Source organism: Solanum verrucosum, unplaced genomic scaffold (assembly GCF_900185275.1).
Source record: "Solanum verrucosum unplaced genomic scaffold, falcon-dt-bn FXZP01000190.1, whole genome shotgun sequence".
NCBI lineage: Eukaryota > Viridiplantae > Streptophyta > Magnoliopsida > Solanales > Solanaceae > Solanum > Solanum verrucosum.
In genome coordinates this window covers 360,021-380,936 of record NW_026020279.1, presented here as the reverse complement: position 1 = coordinate 380,936, position 20,916 = coordinate 360,021, and the positions used below count along the sequence as shown (strand labels likewise).

Here is a 20,916-nt window from a genome sequence, read left to right as displayed (position 1 = left end):
AAATATATAAATACAAAGAGAGAATGGAAGAAATACAAGATACAAAGAGAGGTGAGAATAAAAAATATAAAGAGGGAGGGAGGTGAAAATACACAAAAAGGGGGAGAATGAGAGAGGCGAAAAATACAAAAACAAAAATGAAGAAAGGTGAAAATACAAAATACAAAGGGGGAAGAGAGAGGTGAAAATACAAAATACGAGGGAGAAACGTGAAAATACAAAGTGGAAGAGAGATTAGAGAGAGAGGGAAGAAAGAGGAGAGAGGTGAGAGAGTAGAAGAGAAAGAGATGGAGAGAAACACTACAACAAAAATGGATTTTAGCGGCAATAAATATACATATTAACAAAAAGTGAAAGCATTATTATGTTATCCTCTAGCAAGGTTAGTTTTATTAAAACATGTCTGTTTTCAACAAGGCCAACTACATTCTCCCTTTATTTCAACAACGCCAACGTATAATTTGGTGTTGCTTGCTGGTTTGTAGTTTCTGTGTATTGAATCTGCAGGGATTGTGGTTGTGGTATTGTTTTGGTATGGTTTGTGCTTGGTGGAGTGGGGTATTGTGATAGTGATGTGAGGGGAGGTTTTTCAGGTTCCAACGATGGTTTGTCTCCAATCTTTGTACTTGCAGATGTTCAAAGCAAGGTCTGTTGGGGATGTAGTGTTTATAGTAGTAATGAGGGTGGCGGAGCAATCTCCGATGGAGGCTGTCGATCATGCACATAGACGCTTATTTCTTCCTTCTATGTGTATTTAAAAAATTGTAATCACAAACATTTATTTATAACAACAATATGTTGTAGGCTAGTTATCAACGTGGACTATGGTACCTTGGGATATTTGATAGCTTGTTTAGAACTATAATTTACTAAGATCATAAATGAATTGAGAAAATTTTGATAGTTTTCATAACTTGTTGGATTTTCATAGTCATAAAAGAACGAAGTTGTCTAATTATATGTCCAAACAACACTCTTAACTTTTAATTAATTTGCTTTCAAATCATATTCAAACAGGACCTATACGAGTGAGTAGGGTGTCATCACCATACTTTTTGTTGCTATTGCTATCATTTTACAAATAAAACCTCTTATTTTCATATTTCTCATTACTTGCCTTAATTCTAAATCTTTTCGTGGAAGAAAGTTTCTTTGAAACTCTTCATCTCGAATTGTATTCCCACAAAAGGAACGGTGAAGTTGAAAACCTAATCCTTCAAAAATGTCATGACAACTTGCAAAGCAACCCAGAAACATGCAGCAAGTTCGATTAAACTAAGAAAAAGAAGTTGGTGGTTGCAATAGCTCTTCACTTGTTAGAAGCAGCACATTTCATCACTTGTGCAACGACATCTGATATTTAGTCACTAACCCTCAACCAGCATATTTCATCACTTGTGCATCTAGATAATACAGAACTGCTGACCAGGGAACTCTGGTGACTTACAAATTTTACTATTTCCACCTTTAGCTTTAGGCCTTCAGCTTTAAAGTCGCATTTATTAGCATTTCAAATCAAAGAGTATTATCACATGAATCAAGAATAAAGTGCTGAATAACTTACAAAAGGTACACCAAAGAATAAATTGTGCCGAAAAGCTGCTCACCAAAAGCTTGGCAGATGGCTAATTTATCTATAGCTTGTGCATTTCCTTATTTTCCACAAATTGAGGCAACAGCGAAGCTCTAAATTCCCAAGTTAGAAATATTTTATTTTGGAATGAAACCTGCTGCTAACCACGTCGTATGTGGGGAGTGAAAGAACTGCCATTCAGAAAGCAAATGAGAAAACTACCCCGAACAAAACAAAAAAATAGGGAAGGAAAGAAAAATAATTAGTGAAAGGAATCACCGTCTCCATAGGATGCCATTGTCAAGGGAGAAGAAATAAGCTTTTGTGCTACAGAAGCAATATCATTTGCTGAAATTGCATCAATGGCTTTCAGGAAATGCTCCACTGGTTTCCTGAAGATCCAGAAGCAAAACATGGCAAAGGGGAAAAAAAAACAATTTAGAACCACGGATCCTCGGAAGTTTTTTGTTGAAAAGAAATTGGGTGATTTCGGGGTGTGTGTGGGGGGGTGTGGCGGGGAGGAATAAGAGAAAAATACAGTATTTTTTTATCTTGGCCTAAGCAAATATCCAACCCTATTATGCTTGAACCATTGCAGCAATTCATGTGGGATTCTAGTACGGTGTTGCAATTGTATAATAATAATAATAATAATCTCTCGTGACCTTGACCCAGAGGCTCTGCCAGCCATCGGCACCTTATTTCTGAGGTGTATAGATTTGCCACACTTGCTGAAAATCGAATTATTGCCAGATGTGAAATTAAAAGGTGAATGCATTTGTGATCATAATCCAGAATGTCATGTTGACATCAGGATTGTGCACTAGGTAGTAGTCTGATGCTTGCATGTACACAGAATTTGACAATTTTAACTCTGAACAGCGCTCAAAAATCTGTTTGAGCTTGTCATTTCTCATGAAGCCAATGGAGAGTATGACCAAGTCCGATTTAATTGATTTTGCCCTAACCCTCAAACATGTTATGTCCTCCTGTATTAAACATATGGGTTTGACCAAACCCACTTCTGATCCGTGTAATTATGGGTAGTTCGGGTTAAGACTCTTTTTCCTGTTGAACCCATTTTCAACCGGGGGCGGATCTAGAAGGCAGCATACAGGTTCGGCTAATCACAGTAGGTTTGTCCTACACCTAGTATTTGTGTTATGAAATTCACTAAATATGTACAAATTTTAAATTTTGAACCCAGTTATTAGCTTTCGAAGTCGTCAAATTTCAACCCATCCAAATACAACCTAACACGTTTGTTTGCCACCACAACATGGGTTGAATTTCTTAATCCGGCTCCAGCGGATCCTCAAGAAGCCTATTCTCTCTCGACCTAGATCTACTTTCATAATACACTCCCTTCCAACAATAACAACATACCCAGTGTAATTCCATAAGTTGAGTTTAGGGAGGACAATACTAGTTTCTTTAAGAAAATAAAGTGAAGTCTAGGGAGGGTGGCGTGTACACAGCCTTACCCTACCTTATAAATAAGGTAGAGAGGTTGTTTTCAATCGACCCTTGGCTCAAGTAAAGCATGTCAAAAACAGTATGAAAGGAAATACAATAGTGAAGAAGCAAAGTAGAAAATAGTGAAGAAAAGAACAATAGCAACAACAAATAATATGGTATCCGATACATATAATACTCTTCATTTTAGGACGATTCAAGATATTGACCCACTCCAAAAAATTTGATTGCTCCATATATATACATAATTCAGTTTTTAAATTCTAATATGATATGTCTCATCTATAAATCTAGTTCTTCAATTGGTACTTTAAAATTATTCAGCTATCACTAAAATAACGTAAAGAATCAAAATATGACCATAGACTCTATGTCTAGTCAAATACTGAAATATAATAGAACAAAGAGATGAGATGGTGAAGTGACTACGAGGCAAGAGCCTTTTTGGATTGGCTTTTCAATTTTTTCTTATAAGCCAAAAGTTGTAAGTTAGAAATTCTAACTATTTGCCCTTTGTTTGATCACTTCCTTCTCAAAAAAAAAAAGTTAGAAATTCCAACTTTCGGCTTTTGGCTTATTTTTGTCATTTTAGCTTAAAACTAAGCACTTGTTTTAAACTAATCCAAACACTAGAAAACTGCTCAAAAAGGATTTTATTTTTAAGTCAAGTAAAAGCTAGACGTAAGATTTTGAAAACCATTGTCGTGAATTTAATCTTCCCCCTAGAAAAATTTCAAAAACAATGTCTACTAGATGAAATTCTTTAAATAAAATGCTTAAAGTTGCTTATGAATATAGAAAACTTTTACAAATAGTTTGAAATACTCATACTTAAGGTTGGCAAACGGACAGGTTTTTGACCGGTACGGGAACCGATACCGGTTGAACCGGTAAGGAACCGGTCTTATAGGGTACCGGAACCAGTACCGAAACGGAACCCGGGTTTTTATCCGGTTGATCCGGTTCGGTAAGAACCGATTCCGGTCCGGTTCCTGTCCGGTTGAACCGGTTCAACGGTCTTTTATTATTATTCTTTTTTTTTAAAGTGAACGTTAAAATTGAGCCGTTGGGCCCTTTCAGCCATTGGGCTGGGGCCCAAAACGGCTCAAAACATCCCCCACCTCTCTCTAACCCTTAACACTATAAATATACTCATATTCTTTTATTTAAATCACAAATTCACAAATTATCTCATTAACATCTTACAAAATCTCTCAATTTTCAATCTCTCATAAATTCATAATTATTATTTTGTGATATTGGCTTGGAGTTCGGATTTTGAAGATTTATTTGAAATAAATCGGAAGCTTCAATTGGCATCTCTCAATTCCGCCTTTGGTTATACGTTTACTTTTACGTAGACGTTCGGTACATTCGTTCATACTTTAATTTTTTATTTGTTTATTAATTAAGTTATTTTATTTTTTTTGTTATATTATCTTGCTTGTTTTTCATAATATTAATTATTTTAAACTTGAACATGAATTTGGAAAAATATAGTGGTAAAAGACCAAGGTCGGAAAGATAAAATAATAGGGGAGGAGGAAGTAGTTCTAATTCTAAAAATTTGTCACCTCCTAGATTTAGAATTAATACTAATGATTATATTCATGTTGATGAAACTTCTTTTACACGAGACTCACGACCTATTGAATTTAATTCCGAAAATGAAGTAGATCATGAAACTTTAAATAGATGTTTTACTAATTTTGAGGAAGAATTAGATGAGGAAGTAGAAATAATTGAGGAAGATGATGAGACCCCTACCCCTACTAGTCCGGCCACCGAATTATCGGAACAAAATGAAGTCCCCTCTTTACCTATTTTTTCAAAGACCGTTGTACGTGTTAAAAGATCTTTAGTATGGAAATTTTTGGTACAAAATGAGGAAAAAACTATTGTTACTTGCACGAAATGTAAATTGATCATGAAACATGTAACTACGGGTACACAAGGGGGAACGAGACGACTAAGAACACATTTGAGAAAGTGTAATAAAAAATTTACTCGCCTAGATGATATAGAAAGGGCTAATATAAATGGAATACCCATACCTGAAAATTCTATGGGAGTTGGAGGTTCTAATATGGTTCAAAGTATATTAAATATGACTAACTCGGCTAGCCGAAGCACACACCGCACATATAGAAAAGAAAAAGATCGTAGAAAATTAGCTAAAATGGTTGATGTTTGTGGTTTGCCTTTTTCATTTCCTTCACATCCTGGTTTTATTCAATATATTCGGGAATTGTATAACCCAGATTATGAAGGTATTCCAAGAAGTACAATTAAAAGTGATCTTTTTAAATATCAAAAAGAATATTGTCATTTTCTTCGTTGTTTATTTGTTTATTATATTCGGGAATTGTATAACCCAGATTATGAAGGTATTCCAAGAAGTACAATTAAAAGTGATCTTTTTAAATATCAAAAAGAATATTGTCATTTTCTTCGTTGTTTATTTGTTTATTATGATGGTAGATTATCTATTACTTCTGATATGGGACGTAGTCCTAATGGTAATGATTATTTTACAATTATTGTCCATTGGATTGACCATGAATGGAACATGCAAAAACGAATATTAGGATATAAATATGTTGAAGAAACTAAAACCGGTTCTTATATAGCAACAAAAATAAGCTCTATTTTACAATTTTATGAAATATGTGATAAAATAATGAATGTCACTTTAGATAATGGTTCTAATAATTTAAAAGCAATTGATTATTTAAAATGTAGACTTTGTCCAATTGATAATTATTTTTTTCATATTAAGTGTGCCGCACATGTGTATAATTTGATAGTAAAAGATGGTATTTCTCAATTTGGAATTTCTTGTGAAAAAATTAGACTTGCTTGTAATTGGATTTTTAAAGCTAAAATAAAAGTTAGAATTACAGAATTTAAAAATCATTGTAAAGAATGTGGACTTGAATATAGAAAAGTTCTAAAAGAAGTATGCACTAGATGGAATTCTTTATTTGAAATGCTTCAAGTTGCTTATATTTATCAAGAGCCGGTACAATTAGTTTTTAATGCTCATAATGTGGACCCGAATTTGAGAATTGGCTATGAAGATTGGTAAAATACAAAAGAACTTATTGAATTTTTAAGTGTTTTTTATAAAGCAACAAATGTTGCTTCTGATCAATATTATCTAACTATTTCTTTTATTTTTTAGTAAATATTTGTGCTATTTCATCTGAATTTGCAAAATATAAAGGAAAAGATCGATTTGAAAATTTCCTTGCTTTTATGATTAAAAAATTCAAAAAATATTGGCCAAAGTCATCTCTGGCCCCCTAAAGTTGTCCGCATAATTCATTTGAACACCTCAACTAAGGCTAGTACCTATTAAACACTCTAATATTAACAAATATGTACTTATTGAACACAAAATGATAATAAACTTTTAAAATGTAGTGTGTATAATTCACGCACACTATCTTTAAAAAGTAACCAATAAAACTGCAACATGTGACACATGGCCCCAATCTAATGAATATTTAATTTTTAAAAAAAATAAAAACTCCAGCCATCAATAATCCAAAAAATTAATTAGCAAAAAGGAGAAAAAAGAAAGCCCCCGTCCCCACACAAACCCACCCACCCACCCACTTTTCTTCTTCTTCCCTTCAGCGCCCATCCTGATTCTAACAACAATCCCGATTTCTCAGGCGACAACAAAAAGAAGAAAAAAGAAAATCTACCCCACCCGCTCCCCCAAATCTACCCACCTAATCATTTGCCTTATCTTCTTCTTCTTCATCCTCTGTTACTTGTCATTTTTTATTCCTTTGAAAATATTAATTTTTTTTCTTGTAATAAACTATGGGCTATTGAAATCAAGTCTAATGCAAATAGTGAAATAAATTATGAAGCATGATAGATTAATGGAGTGGTTGTTGAGATTTTTTGTGAAAAATAAATCGACGTTGATAAATTATTTCAAAATCAATAATGAAGAGAAATCAAAAGGATTCAAATGAATTATATAAAATGGACAGAGGTTGCTTTTATAATTTCGATGTCCCGTTTATTTTCTTGTTGCGAATTCGATTAACAAATTCAATTTCACTTTATAAAGAGAAAACATAAAAACGATGAGAAAAAAACAAACAGAGTTTAAAAAGGTTAAAATAGGGTGAAGAAGAAGATCATTGGTATATCCTACAGGGGTGGGGTGGGGTGGGGTGGGGTTGCTTTCTTTTTGGGTTAAAAACATTATTTTAAATAAAAAAAAATTTTAGTTATTTTAATTAATGCATGCCAGTCATTAGGACAAAAAAAGTAAAGTTTATTCTAAAAGAAAAAATTAAAAAAAATTGGGACATATTCACGTGCTACTAGGCAGTGAGATACACTTATTTTGCCACATCAACATTTTGTGCTTAATAGACACGTGTTTTGAACTATTTAAGTGTTTAATAGGTACAAGTCTTAGTTGAGGTGTTTAAATGAATTATGGGGACAACTTTAATGGGCCGCATATGACTTAGGCCTTTATTTTCCCTATTCCTCAAATCTATTTGACTGCTACTACTTTCAACCCAAATTACAAATTAAAAGGTGTTGAAAGAATGGTTGAAAAGATTTATGCAAATTTAGAAATTAAATATGATGAAACTCCTAGTGTTAAAGATTGTAAAAGTAGCATATATATAAAAGCTAGAGAGTTATATAATACATATAAATCTATGGAAAAAAATATTTCAATAGTTGAACCTCCATCTTGCAAACCTAGAAGTGATGATATGGATGATTGGATGGATGATTATCTTGAGCTTGAATCATCTACTAATAATGATTTTGATTTATATTTCAATCAGGCACGGGAAAAGATTAGGCATGAAGAAGGACAACTTCAAGCTCCAATATTAGTATGGTGGAAAAATCGTGAAAATCAATTTTCGAACCTTGCTAGGATTGTTTGAGATGTGCTAGCAATTCAAGCATCATCAGTCGCTTCGGAGCAAGCCTTTAGTGCGGCGAGATTTATGATTGGAGATCATCGATATTCATTAGCAAAGGATAGTTTGGAATTATCGGTGTTGTTTCGAGATTGGGTCAATGACGAAAGAAGAAATACCGGACTACCACAATTAAATAGCCAAATAGAAGACGAAATAGATGAAATATTTGGTGATAATAGTGATGATGGCATGGAAGCCATGGAAGAAGAACGACAAATACAAGCTCCAAAAAATGTTTCTTTTGAAATGATACAAAAGTTACGAAAAGATTTTAAAAAAAGTTTCAATTGTTAGTACAATAATTAATATCCAATACCTTGATTATGTACTCTGTCTCTTTCTAATATTTGTATTGTACAATTTATTTATTTGAATAAATATACAGCTATTCGCCTTGATTTTCTTTTAAAATAGTCTCTTATATTTAATCCAAGTCATTTTAGAAATTTAATTTTCAACTATTTTAATATTAGTTTAAGCTTTAATATAAAATTGAATTTTAAAGTTTAAACTTTAAATTCAATATAAACTTTAAACTTTAAAGTCAATTTTAAACTTTAAATTCAATATAAACTTCAAAATTTAAAGTCAATTTTAAACTTTAAAGTTTAAACTTAAATTCAATAGAAACTTTAAAGTAACTTTAAAGTTTAAAGTTTTGAAGTTTTTTAATAATATAATTTTATTAATTAATAATATAATATTATATAATAATTAAAGTTAATAAAAAAATAAAAAAAAATTACTAGTACACAATGATCCGGTAAGAACCGGTTCCGGTAACTAAATCCGGTAACGAGGACCGGTTCCGATAAAACCGATCATGTTGATCCGGTCCTGTCCAATTGCCAGCCTTACTCATACTTCAAATATGGATTATAGTACAAAAAAAATTATTTAGCTACAAAACAAATATCTAGACTTTATTATCCAACAATTTGTTTAGTTTTACCAAATATTTGTGTCATTTCTAATAAATTTTTAAAATTCAAAAATATTCCAAGGTTTAAAGAGTCCATTAAGTCAATGATTGAAAAAAAAAGAAATTAAAAATTCATATTCCTCAAATTTATTATTTGTTTGTTCATTCAACACAACTTTGTACAAAGAAATAGGTGCATCACGAATAGTTGAAAAAATACATTTAAATTCAGATCTTCAAGCTCACAAATTACCTAGTTTGACAACAGTTAAAGATATCATCAAAGTTGCAGCTAGAAATTGTATGACTTGTGTAATTTTGATAGAATAAATGAAGTAGTACGTAATGAAGAACCTGGTAGAATAAAATTATAGGCTATTCGCCTTAAAAAAAAATTAATTATTGTCTTCAATTTAATACAAGTCTTTTTTATATTTCAATTTTCAAATGTTTCAAGTTACAATTTGGAATTAAAAAAGTTTGAAAATTGAAAGTTTGATATAGTTTAAAAAGATTCAAACTTAGGTAACTAAGTTAGTTATAGTTTTGAAAATTTTAAATTTAAACTTTTAAAACTTAAGAATTTGAAATTTAAACTTTAAAAAATGTCTTAACTTATTAAGTTATACTTTTAAAAGAAATATAAAATAAGTTATATATTTTGAAATTTTTTCAATTATAATCAATCAAGTTTTAAAAAATAATGCCGGGGTAGGGGGGGGGGGGGGGGACCTGGAATTCCGGTTCAGTCCGAGACGGCCATTCCTATTATTACTGATACGTCCAATTTCGACCGGCTCCCACTTGGTTGATGTTGATTCCAGTCCAATTTTTCGATTGTATCGGTTTCAGTCCCGCTACCACACTTAGTCATAACCCAACCCGCCCAATTCATACTAAGTTTTAATTGTTGTATTTGTTCTTTTATAAATTTTAATACCTAATAAAATTATTATTATTCTTTATTATGGCTACCTATTACATATTAAAAAAATATATTATTTAAAAATATTTTGACAAGATTTCTCATGAGTCAATTTGAGCTACATATCAACTCAATTTTTAATGAGTTGTAATGAGTTGAGATAATAAATGGCGGGTTAAACTTGAATAGGTTGGCAGATTGGGTTTGCTTTTGCCACCCCTAATACTGGATATGTTGTTGTTGGTAATCTTTTCTAATAATTAAGTCTCTAAAGCTAACATCAGAAATGTAAAGATATGACACTTGACCCTAACTCAAAAGTTAGCTCAAGAAGGAAGGATTGCCCAAGTCCATATAAAGAGGAGACCAACAGTCCATACACCAACCAATGTGGAACTTTTACCCACTCTAACACTCTGCTACCATGTAAAGATATGGCACCTAGCTTAACTCAACCTCAAAAGCTAGCTCAAGAGAGGAGGATTGCCCAAGTCCATATAAGGAGACCACCAGTCTATTCCCCAACCAATGTGAAACTTTTACCCACTCTAACAAGAAACAAGGGCATACCTCTCTCCGTATGTCAAAAGTTGTCTCCCAATATCTTCGGATGCAACCATCTACAAATCAGAATAAGCGATAAGTACATAACAGATATGCACTTATGGATAGATATCTTCAACATCTAGCAACTGATATCTAAAAGATCAACCAACTATCACATACACGAGATTCCAGGTTCATCAGAAGAGCAGACTTCGTTGACTGTTTTGCACGGTCTAGCTGTACCATGTCAACTGCATGAAACGAGTAAAACAAACAGGGCAAGGGCAGCAAAACAGTCAGTAACAGTTTAATGCAGACAGCATTACTGAATTAGCATATTAGTCAAGTAAAACATGTTCTCATGAGAATTAAGGAAAACAGACGAAAAATTACACATAAATTCAAGGATTCCAAGTTATTTGTCAAACCTTCGCCAGGGTTTGCAACTGCAGTAAGCTCTTTAACCGCTACTTCAATAGCTCTTGGTGCAAAATCTGAGATCTGAAGAAAATAACCAGAAAGAGACAACAATTAAGCTTTTAATTTAGGAAGTCTACTTATCGTGAACAAATAACATGCAAAAATCTGGAAGTGCTTCACAGAATGAACTTTGCTTGACATATGCACGGAATGTCACTCATTACATTAATAACAAGATCCAGAGCAACAAGATTTTTATTTATTCCCCAAAAAAAGGATGCTATGCGCAGTTTGGTTCATACAAGGAAAACATATATACTAGTTTTTGGGAATTTGCAACCTGAGACATGGGAAAGTCAATCACATGCATGTTACTTTACTTATGGAAACTTACAATAGTTTCTTTTTCTTTTATAACTTACTACAATGTTAAACTGAATTGCGAAGAATTTCTGAGAATGATCCTGCCAACATAGCCCTTCTTTTGACTAAAGACGACAATAGTTTGGAAAATAGTTCCCTTTTAATTTCTATGTTCGTATAATGACCATGAAATTACTTCATCTGAAATCCTACACTCCTCTTGTAGCGCGAACTACCACCTATCCAGGCATGCATATTGTTTTCCAGCCCGACAGTTTCTGCAATGCACCATCATTTCCATGCATACCAAAATAAGAACACTCACGAGATTACCCTGCAAAAGAATAAGTGAAATGATCATGATCTCTTAAATTGTGAAATGCAGGTTCCAAAGACTGATCATGAGCAATCTAGAAGGCTCACCAACACTTACAGTTAATGATACTGACCTACTGCTAATGGAGAACATTCTCATGTGGCTTAGATTACTGGTAGGAATAACTGGAACTAGAAATAAAATGAAAAAAAAAAAGCAAGAACTTGATTCCTGCAAGAAAACAGAGATATTTAAATTAAAAAAAGAACTTACTTTTCATAACCTGCATCCCAAAAGGTTTATTTCGAAAACATGTTACCTCAAGCAAAGGCAGAAAAACAAGTTTAAAATGGGAGAAGATAGATAATGTACTCAGACAAGGAATGAATAGTGGTATAGTATGTCTCTATTAGTTGCCAGATTTTAGTAAGTTCAAATGTATTTTTGCAAGCATCAATTTCAAGTATCCAGATCTCATTGAGAGGTTGCTGTATATTGTTAGTTGTAAGGCGGATAAGCAAACATAAATGATAAGGTTCACATTATGAAGACATGTATAAGCACATCTAGACACTCAAATAAAGCATCAATACTAGAGATTTAGATAATAGCTATGAAATAACAGAAAAGGAAAGAGAAAAATAATCTCAAACAAATTTGAAGTATAAGATTGAGAGACATTGTGAAAATACCAGATAAAATAGATAATATTAAGACAGATAAAGGATTAGCCAGTTGACCGTTACATAAAAATAAAGTTTGGGATAGCTAAACCATAACGAAAAAATCGAAGTAGGTATCTTACTGTGGCTGCTTGAATTCCAAATAGTCCAGTGTTATTATAAATACTGCTGAATGCGGAAAAGGCATGGATCTGCGGGTATGCATTCAAGACACGGAGATCTGCTCATAATTGTATCATAATTACATTAGTAGACAGATGAGAAGAACAAGAGGAATAACTATTGTTTCATATGAAAGAGTAATATCAAACATGCAAATCCAACTTTAAGGAGGGAAATAGCCTCTGGTAAGCAGTACAAATCCACATGAATATCACAAGGCTCATTTAATTGACTGTATCTAGATTGTTAACAGAACGAAAAGAGTTTCTACATAAATTGTGTTTGTCAAATGAAAATGCTTATGCTGAAGTGCCATATATTAAGTACCAAATATATGGACAACTTACATAGTCTAGAATACATCCCTTTTCCAGGACCGCCAGCTGAGAAAGATCCACCTCCTCCCATAAGCATCTGTTAAATCCACAATAAATATGACCATCCAAGACCACATCCCACCACAAACACTAAACTACACATAGATGGATACTCCAAATAATCATAGAGGCGCAATGCAAGATTTTTGTTGTATATCAAATTCAAGCTCATAATATCTCTAAATGAATGAAGTCCCCAAATTGCTGACTACTATATAAACAACAAGTAATAACCTTTCGAAGAATTTGTCAAAACTATAGACAGACGTAAATCATACATGCATAAATCCTCTCATTTTTGCTGAAAATTTACATGCATATGTTCCTTACAACTTTGTTCTTTTGATAATTGTGGTGTCAGTAAGCTTGTGCACACCTTGACTAAGGGCATCTCTAACCCAATCCTCTATTTTACACTCCAAATATAGAGTTCTCTATTTTTCAGACAACCAGCTGCAACCCAATTCTCTATTTTACTTTCTAAAAAAGAATCCTCTTCTCTCTCCTCAAAATTATATTATTATTTTTATTTTAAATCATTTCTTTCTTTTCCAAATAATCACCCTATATAATTTTCACGTAATGTAAAGTTTAATTTGATTTTTCAAATTCTTTATATAATATAGATTTGTATTTTATTCTAAATTTCTAAAGAACTACGAATAATTGAAAAAAGAAATCAACAAGCACAACAACAATCACAACCACAACTTTTCGGGATCATACATTAATTTTTGTTTCAAATATTGTTAAATTTGAAAATGATCTACCAGATTATTAAATTATTATTGTGATTTTTAAAATTATTATGTTATGTATGTATTGTATTGTTATCTTGTATTTAAATTATTATGTTTTGTATTTTAAAATTAAAATTTTCATTTTATCGTTTAAATTTTGTGCATTCTTCATGGTGAAAAATAATAATTATATTAAATTATATACACTTAAAGTGAAAAAAAAATTAAAAAATATTTGAGATATTATGAATTCGGGATGAAAGTAGTATATATTAAATAATCTTTTTTTAAAAATGTTATATTACATTTAAAAAGAATTATGAATATTAAAAATTTAATTAATATCCTTATATGAAAAATAATATATTTAATTACAAAATAATAGAAATAAGGGAAAAAGGTCAAAAATACCCCTCAACTTTGTTTTATTAGTTGACTATACCCCTGCCGTTAAAACAAAGTTATTTTTGTACCCTCGCCGTCACTAATTTCACCATTTATACCCCTCAACTAACGGAAATCCCCATATCAACACAAATTAATCCAATTCTGACCCCTCTATGGTATAACCCGTATAACCCGTCGACTAACAACACAATCCCCTCTCTTCTCTTCTTTCTTCAACTTGTGCACATATCAAAGAAAAAGCTTAGAACGATAACAATGGCTTTTACTTACTCCATCAAAAAGTTCACATGATAATCGAAATCGTCAGCCTCAAACAAGTCGTCAAGCAATTGAAGGGTAACTCTCTTCATTCTCATTCTGTTCTTTCTTCGATTCCGACAAACCGGCGCAAATCGATTTGAACCCCTGTTTCTAAATCAATTCATGGGGCAATTATATTCTCAGCTAATTCACAAGAAAATAATAAAACTTCATATTTTGTCCTCTGCCTCAAAGGTGTTTATTCTTTGTCATCATCAAACCCATCTCAACATATAGTAATAGAACTCAGTAAAAAGAGAGTTTTTACACCGATTCAATGCAATTCCAACTGGCCAATGTTCAAATAATGTTTTTCAACCTAACCATGAAACCTTTCATTTATTCAATTCCTATTTTTCCTAGTGAGTGAGGTAGTGTTTTGTTTTTCTAGTTCTGGTTAACAGGGAGCAATTCTAGCAGGTTTTAGTCATGGTCTAAACATAATAAAAATGCTTCTTTTGGATTAGGAATATGGAAAGATGATGCAACTGTGAAGAGCCGATTTGGAGACCACATGTTAAGTAATCGGAAGAATTTTTAGCTTTTGCTTGATCATTTTCATCTCTTGTTAAAAAGCTAACGAGACGTCACAACCAAAAACCGGTTCCCTTGAGGATGAGGTTGCAGAAATCGTGATTTGTGGCTAATTTGAGAGGTTATTGGACTCTTCGTTGTTTACGCAAATTAGCGGCGGTGAGAGAAGCTTTGGGTTCTTCATTGTTGACCCAAAGGAGACGGCGGTGAGGGTCAACGATGAGGAAGATTGAGTTCCTGAACTTTTGTTTTAGAGATTAAGGTGAAGTAGGTTTGAATTAAGTTAGTTGGGTCGGGTTAGGGTTTGGATTATATTGGGGTGGTGGGTTATTTTTTTAAAATTGGGTAATTTGTGTTGATTTGGGGATTTCTGTTAGTTGAGGGGTATAAATGGTGAAATTAGTGACGGCCAGGGTATAAATAACTTTGTTTTATCGGAGGGGGTATAGTCAACTAATAAAACAAAGTTGAGGGGTATTTTTGACCCTTTTCCCTAGAAATAATAATGTAATATTCAAAAAGTGAAATAGACAGTATTAATAGTAGGTCTCCAAATTCGGAGAATTAAAATTCAACTCTCTATAATTGGAGAGTAGAGGGTAAAATAGAGAGTGCTTGGAGAAGACATTCTCTAGTTTACTCTCCAAATATAGAGAATGGAGAGGCCCCCAAGGCCTAGCTCGAGTGGCAAAAGGTGGAGGATTTGTGGCTTATGTTGCAAGTTCAAGCCTCACACCACGCAAAGCGAAGACTGGTATTTAAGTGGAGAAGGGTAGAGGGGCAGGCCCATTATCCACCGAGTTTAGAAGAGGGCGGGTTATGACCGATTTCTCGGTTATCAAAAAAAATAAAAAAAATATAGAGAATGGAGAGTAAAATAGAGTAAGGTTGAAGATGGTCTAATTCCAAGGAGTACCTGCTACCTCCCACCAATACAGGTACTGGGTAACTCTTTCCATCAAAGCTTGGACATATAGGACGAAATATCCTAGTGTTTTTGCCTAGGATTTAAGCCTGAGATCTTATGTTTCTCAACACACTTCATTGACCTAGGCCACACCTTCTAGTTTACTATACGGGTGACTTGATTAATATTTTTAAAAGAAAGGTTTATTGAAGTGCAACCACGTATTGTTTGATTTCAAACACAAATCATTTTTTCCACTTTATTGTTGTATTCAAATGTTTGTGGTGTTTCTAGGATTCATCTTACCACAGATTCGGGATAAATATGACATGGATTTTTCTTATGAGGACCAGATTTTGTCTGGAGCTTTCCTTGATGGATAACAGCTTGGTTGTCAGTTAAGCTTAAAAGATGGTTCATCATCAGCAACAACAGAAAGAATGGAAGAAAGAAACTCTAGCGATCACTTCTGTGTCCCTTGGGCAAACCCACCATTACTTTAGTATTGCATTACACAATCTAAAGAAAGCACATTACTTCAAACAATTTCACTTAGATGAATATTGGAAGCTACAGTAGTGTTTAAGACCTAAGTGGCCTCTGAAACAGTCCCATACACCAATGAGTAAGCAAATATTACTAACTAGAAGACCAAAATTATTTCCAAATAAACTTCAAAGACACTAATCTGACAACATTAGGACAAACTACAATGTTCTCCATATATCTCCAAAATCCCCTCCTTCTGGAAATATCCAGCAACCTGTAAATCCTCTAGATTTCAGGAAATTACTATAAAACCCTACTATATAAGACACTTACCCGATATAGAAGTACATACTTTCTTGTCTCAAATTAGAAGATGCAAGAAACTAAACTTCAACAATCTCCGAAGTCCGAACATGTATCACCTTTTATACATTGGATAACCAATAAACATGTTTAACTTTTTTTAAACACAACTGTGGTGTTCGGGACAGCTTTTGTGCCCCTCGACTAATTCCATGGGTGCCTGCTACCACCAACGTAGGAACCAGGTAATGCATGTTAGACTAGTTTTTAGCCCATGAGGCATCCAATTAACTGCATGTATAGATGTATTGTACTTTGAAACCATGCAAAGATCTCTTAATAATGGTATATTAGGGAAGTCATAATTAATACTTCAAGCTTAGACCCCATCCATCTCCTATTATTGTTTTTTGTCGGAAGAGTAAGACTTCAAATGATATTTGGTTGACTTCCAAAAGTATAGTGAGAGGAGGTAAAAGTTGACATTATGTTTTGTGCATCTCGGAGTAGAAAAGTTGTAGTCAAATACTTTCGGGCATAAGAGTGTCAGCGGATTACTTGTAAAAGCTTTTTTGATGGGAAGTAACAACTACTTGTTATCTTTTTCATTATCAAACAACAGCCTAAAAATGTTTTTCCTTCTCCATTGATATTCTAAATTACTTGACATTCTTAAGCAAGTCCATTAACACATTTGACTATGAATTTCTTGAAGAACCGACACCAGAAGGGAAATCTTAAACAATAATTCAATAGTTGCATGAAAATTAAATACCTGAAGAACAGTTAAAGTCATTGCATCCTTTTCCTTTAGCCAGCCACCAGGAACTTCAAAAGCAAGTGCAAAATGAGTCATCTGCTTTTAGAGAAATACATAAAACCATGTTAGTTGTCGAATCAACACATGTACAGAGAGAGGGAAGAGGAAAGGGGAAGGATTTCAAGGACACACCCCTGAATCAGCTTGGCGGCGGTAATCACCTTCTACATACACAGGTGTTGGCTCCTCAGCGCGGGGCACCTTAGGTAAGTCCGATAAAAGAGGCTCTGCAACTTTTAACAATTCTTCATGTTCAACACCTGATGCAGCAAGAACAATACGAGGAGCAGTATAATTCTCCTGTAAGAATAAGAAGTCATCAAAATATGAAAATTGCTCTATAAAAGTAGTAAAAAGTCGACATCCATAATACTTATCATTAAAAAAAAAAGTAATAAAACGTGGGATCCAAAACAGAGTGGCTGAAAAAGGAGAACAATTCTTTTGACACTCACAGCTACAAACTCTACCAATACAGTGCTGTTCAACCTGTTCACTGTGGCTGCAAGAGAATTCCCGTACGGACCAGAATAACCGGCAGAGTGAACTGCCTCCAGAAGCAAGTGTTGTGGTTTTTGGTGTACTCATCAATCTCCGATTTAACCTTCTCAAGCTACATATGTAGGATATTATTACCCGCAAACCAACACAAAGAAATAGTTTCATTGTATTTCAAGGACAACCCAAGAAGGAAACAGATAAGAAGGAAACCTGTTCGCTAACTTCCCAATCTAAAAATGCTGGATTTCTAACAGAGTCAACAAGCAGCTCCACCATTTGAGGAACATATGTTTTCAAAGCATCGTAAGTGTATATCAAATGCTCTCGTGAGGCAGCAGCAGTTACATTACCACCAATTGCTTCAACTTCCCGTACAATACGTAAGTGGCTTCGGTTTAATGTGCTTTTGAAGGCCATGCATTCCAGGAGGTGTGTGGCTCCATATGAAGCTGGTGCTTCGTAAATTGAGCCACAATCGACGTATAAACCAATAGAGGCAGCAGGGCTCTGAACTCAATAAATTGGAACCTATTAAGATTCACTGAAACAATTAACTCGATACGTATTCCAGAAAAGAATGTTAAAATGGGTCATACTGCTGATATTTCTGATGCTATTTTGAGACCATTTGTGAGAGTTGTTATCTTGGTCTTTCCAGGTTCAACATAATCAGGTAATGGTGGAGGGAGCTGAACATCCTTGAGGGGGAAATCCAGAGGGGGTAATGAATCTGACCCACCACCAGTTAACCAACTAAAGAGGCCACCTGATGGCTTGGTTGCAACAGCAGTTGAACATAAAAATCTTGCCAAGACCCTATTGCTTCCGCGAACCTATCATAGTTTTCAACATTCAGAACATAGAATGATACCATAAGCAAATAACAAGAGCTTACCCCAAAATACCTATGGAATCACACAATTAATCATAATTTGGGGGCATCTCAGGATTTCAAGAGAGGTTGGGTCCATCAATATGGAAAGCATACACTATACTTTAAGTTTCACAAGGAAAAAAAAACAAAAATTGCATCATGTTCAAAAATTAACTGATAAAGTAACTAGTCATAGTCTAAATCAAACTATCTGTTACATAAAGTTTCCATATGCAATTAAATTTTTATTCATACTTTTACTTTTACGCAACGATGGTGTTTGAGAAAATTTGTGGATTCACACAATTAATAATTAGTATGGAATATCTCACGATTTCAAGCGATTTGGGTCCATCAAAATGGAAGGTACATACCCTACTTCAAGTTTCACAAGGAAAAAACTAAAATAGCATCGTTTTTCAAAACCTATAGTCCCATTTCAAAAATAAAATTCAAGAAAACATTTCAAAAAATTAACTTGACCTAGTCTATATCAAGCTAATTGTTAGATAACGGATGCATCTGCAACGGATTTGTTTTTGTTTGATGACAGTGGTGTCCAGCCACACACGGACTTTTGCCATTGAATTTTCTTTTCTCAAGTAGCCTTAATTCAATTGATTTTCCAAATTCTACGAACAACATAAACTTTATCATTAAAAATCACTTCTTTCTGTGAATTTACACACAATACAACTAACACCTAGCTGTACAGCAATAAGCAACATCCCAACCCGTGATCATCTCAAACAAGTGAAGAAAATACTCAGTTACATTTCAGGATTTACTAAGTACGCAAATGGAGAAATTATGCATAATCTAACTTCCGCACTTTGAGGTCAAACATGTATACATTTCTAAAACCAAACAAGTCAAAGTTCCAATACAACATATACAGAAGCGATTCATTAGAATGTATTTCAGATAGCGAAAAAACATTAAGAAAAACATATTCGGAATACTTGTATGAATATGCATATAGGGTAATAATGTAAACCTCGAACGGCTCACCTTTAGTGCTCTAAGGCGAGAAGATGTGGCTCTGTACATGATGAATGTGAGGATGCGATAGCTGAAGAGAAAGTGGAAAGTGCTTTTCCCTCTGTTTCAATGGTGACTGAGGGCTCGGGATTTAGCTGCAGAGATGAGGAAGACTGAGTTGGTCATGGCCCATGGGTATTTGGAGCTTGATGGTTAGACAATTGTGAAAATGTTGTGGGCTCAGGGAGAAGTATCTTTTAGATGGGCTCGCAACCTAGCTACTTTTTGGACCTTTTCCAGTTTTGATATACATTTGAACACAATGTCCATTTTTTTTTCTTTTTTTAATTAAAGGCAAGGGCCAAAGGCCTCATTTTATTTGAAACAAAAGAAAAGCAACAAAAATTAATCAGACGAAAACTGAAAGGGGAAAGTAGTGGAGGAGGTGAGGTTGCAAAGATTCTTGTTTCTTTGGTCCGCCACCGTTCATCGGAGCTCTAGATGTCGTCTCAAGGAACAAACAATTATCATCAAGCTTCCGCCTAAAAGACTCGAGGACTATGATGTTGGAGGAAAGAGAACATGTGAAATCTTTAACTGGCAATCATTTTAAGCTACTTTTACTGAAATCGTTTTGAGCTAATAACTCCCTCAGTGTATTTTTGTGTTAAACTCTATGTGTTGGGAAAATTTCACCCTAAATCATCCAAAAGCTCACACCGAGAGCTGTGATATCCAATCCCAAGACGAAGGACTTATTTTAATAAAGAGGAAAGTGAACAAACGAAGGACTATTGGAAGTTTTCATAGAGAAAATTTTGTTGATGTGTACAAGTTGATTTCTATGGTTGGATTTCCTTGACTAATCCTTAATTTGTTCCCTTCCGTATGCTAAACCTCACAAGAGATTGTACTATTGCGTGAAAAGAAGAAAATTAATAGATAAGTCCATTATTTTCATTTTTTTTTTGTCTAGAACTTCGTTTATAATAGTGCGAAGATATACTATAAAAAAAATTGGGTTGCTCTTTCATAGTTTGCATGTTGTAGATTTTGGTATCTGAAAATGTTTTTTGTATGTGTATATTGTAGTATTTGTTCGATCCAAAGACACATGCAAGTGTACGTGTCATATAAATAATACAGTGACTTAAAGAGTCGAATATTGAACACGAGGGACTTATGATTTAGCAAGACTTTAGTGTAACACCTCGCTTTTTGAAAGAACTAGAAAGAGCTAGAATCAGAAAGAGTTGTTTTTATAAAGAATGAAAAATCTGGAAATTTGTCAAGTTATGTTAAGTTTGGATTTTTGGTCAA

At 33.6% G+C, this 20,916-nt stretch overlaps 1 pseudogene; it reads right to left on the bottom strand.

The window, feature by feature from the left end:
* Window positions 1–1,469: 1,469 nt before the first annotated feature.
* Window positions 1,470–19,665, bottom strand: LOC125834205 (mitochondrial-processing peptidase subunit alpha-like; annotated as a pseudogene).
* Between the last annotated feature and the right edge of the window lie 1,251 nt (window positions 19,666–20,916).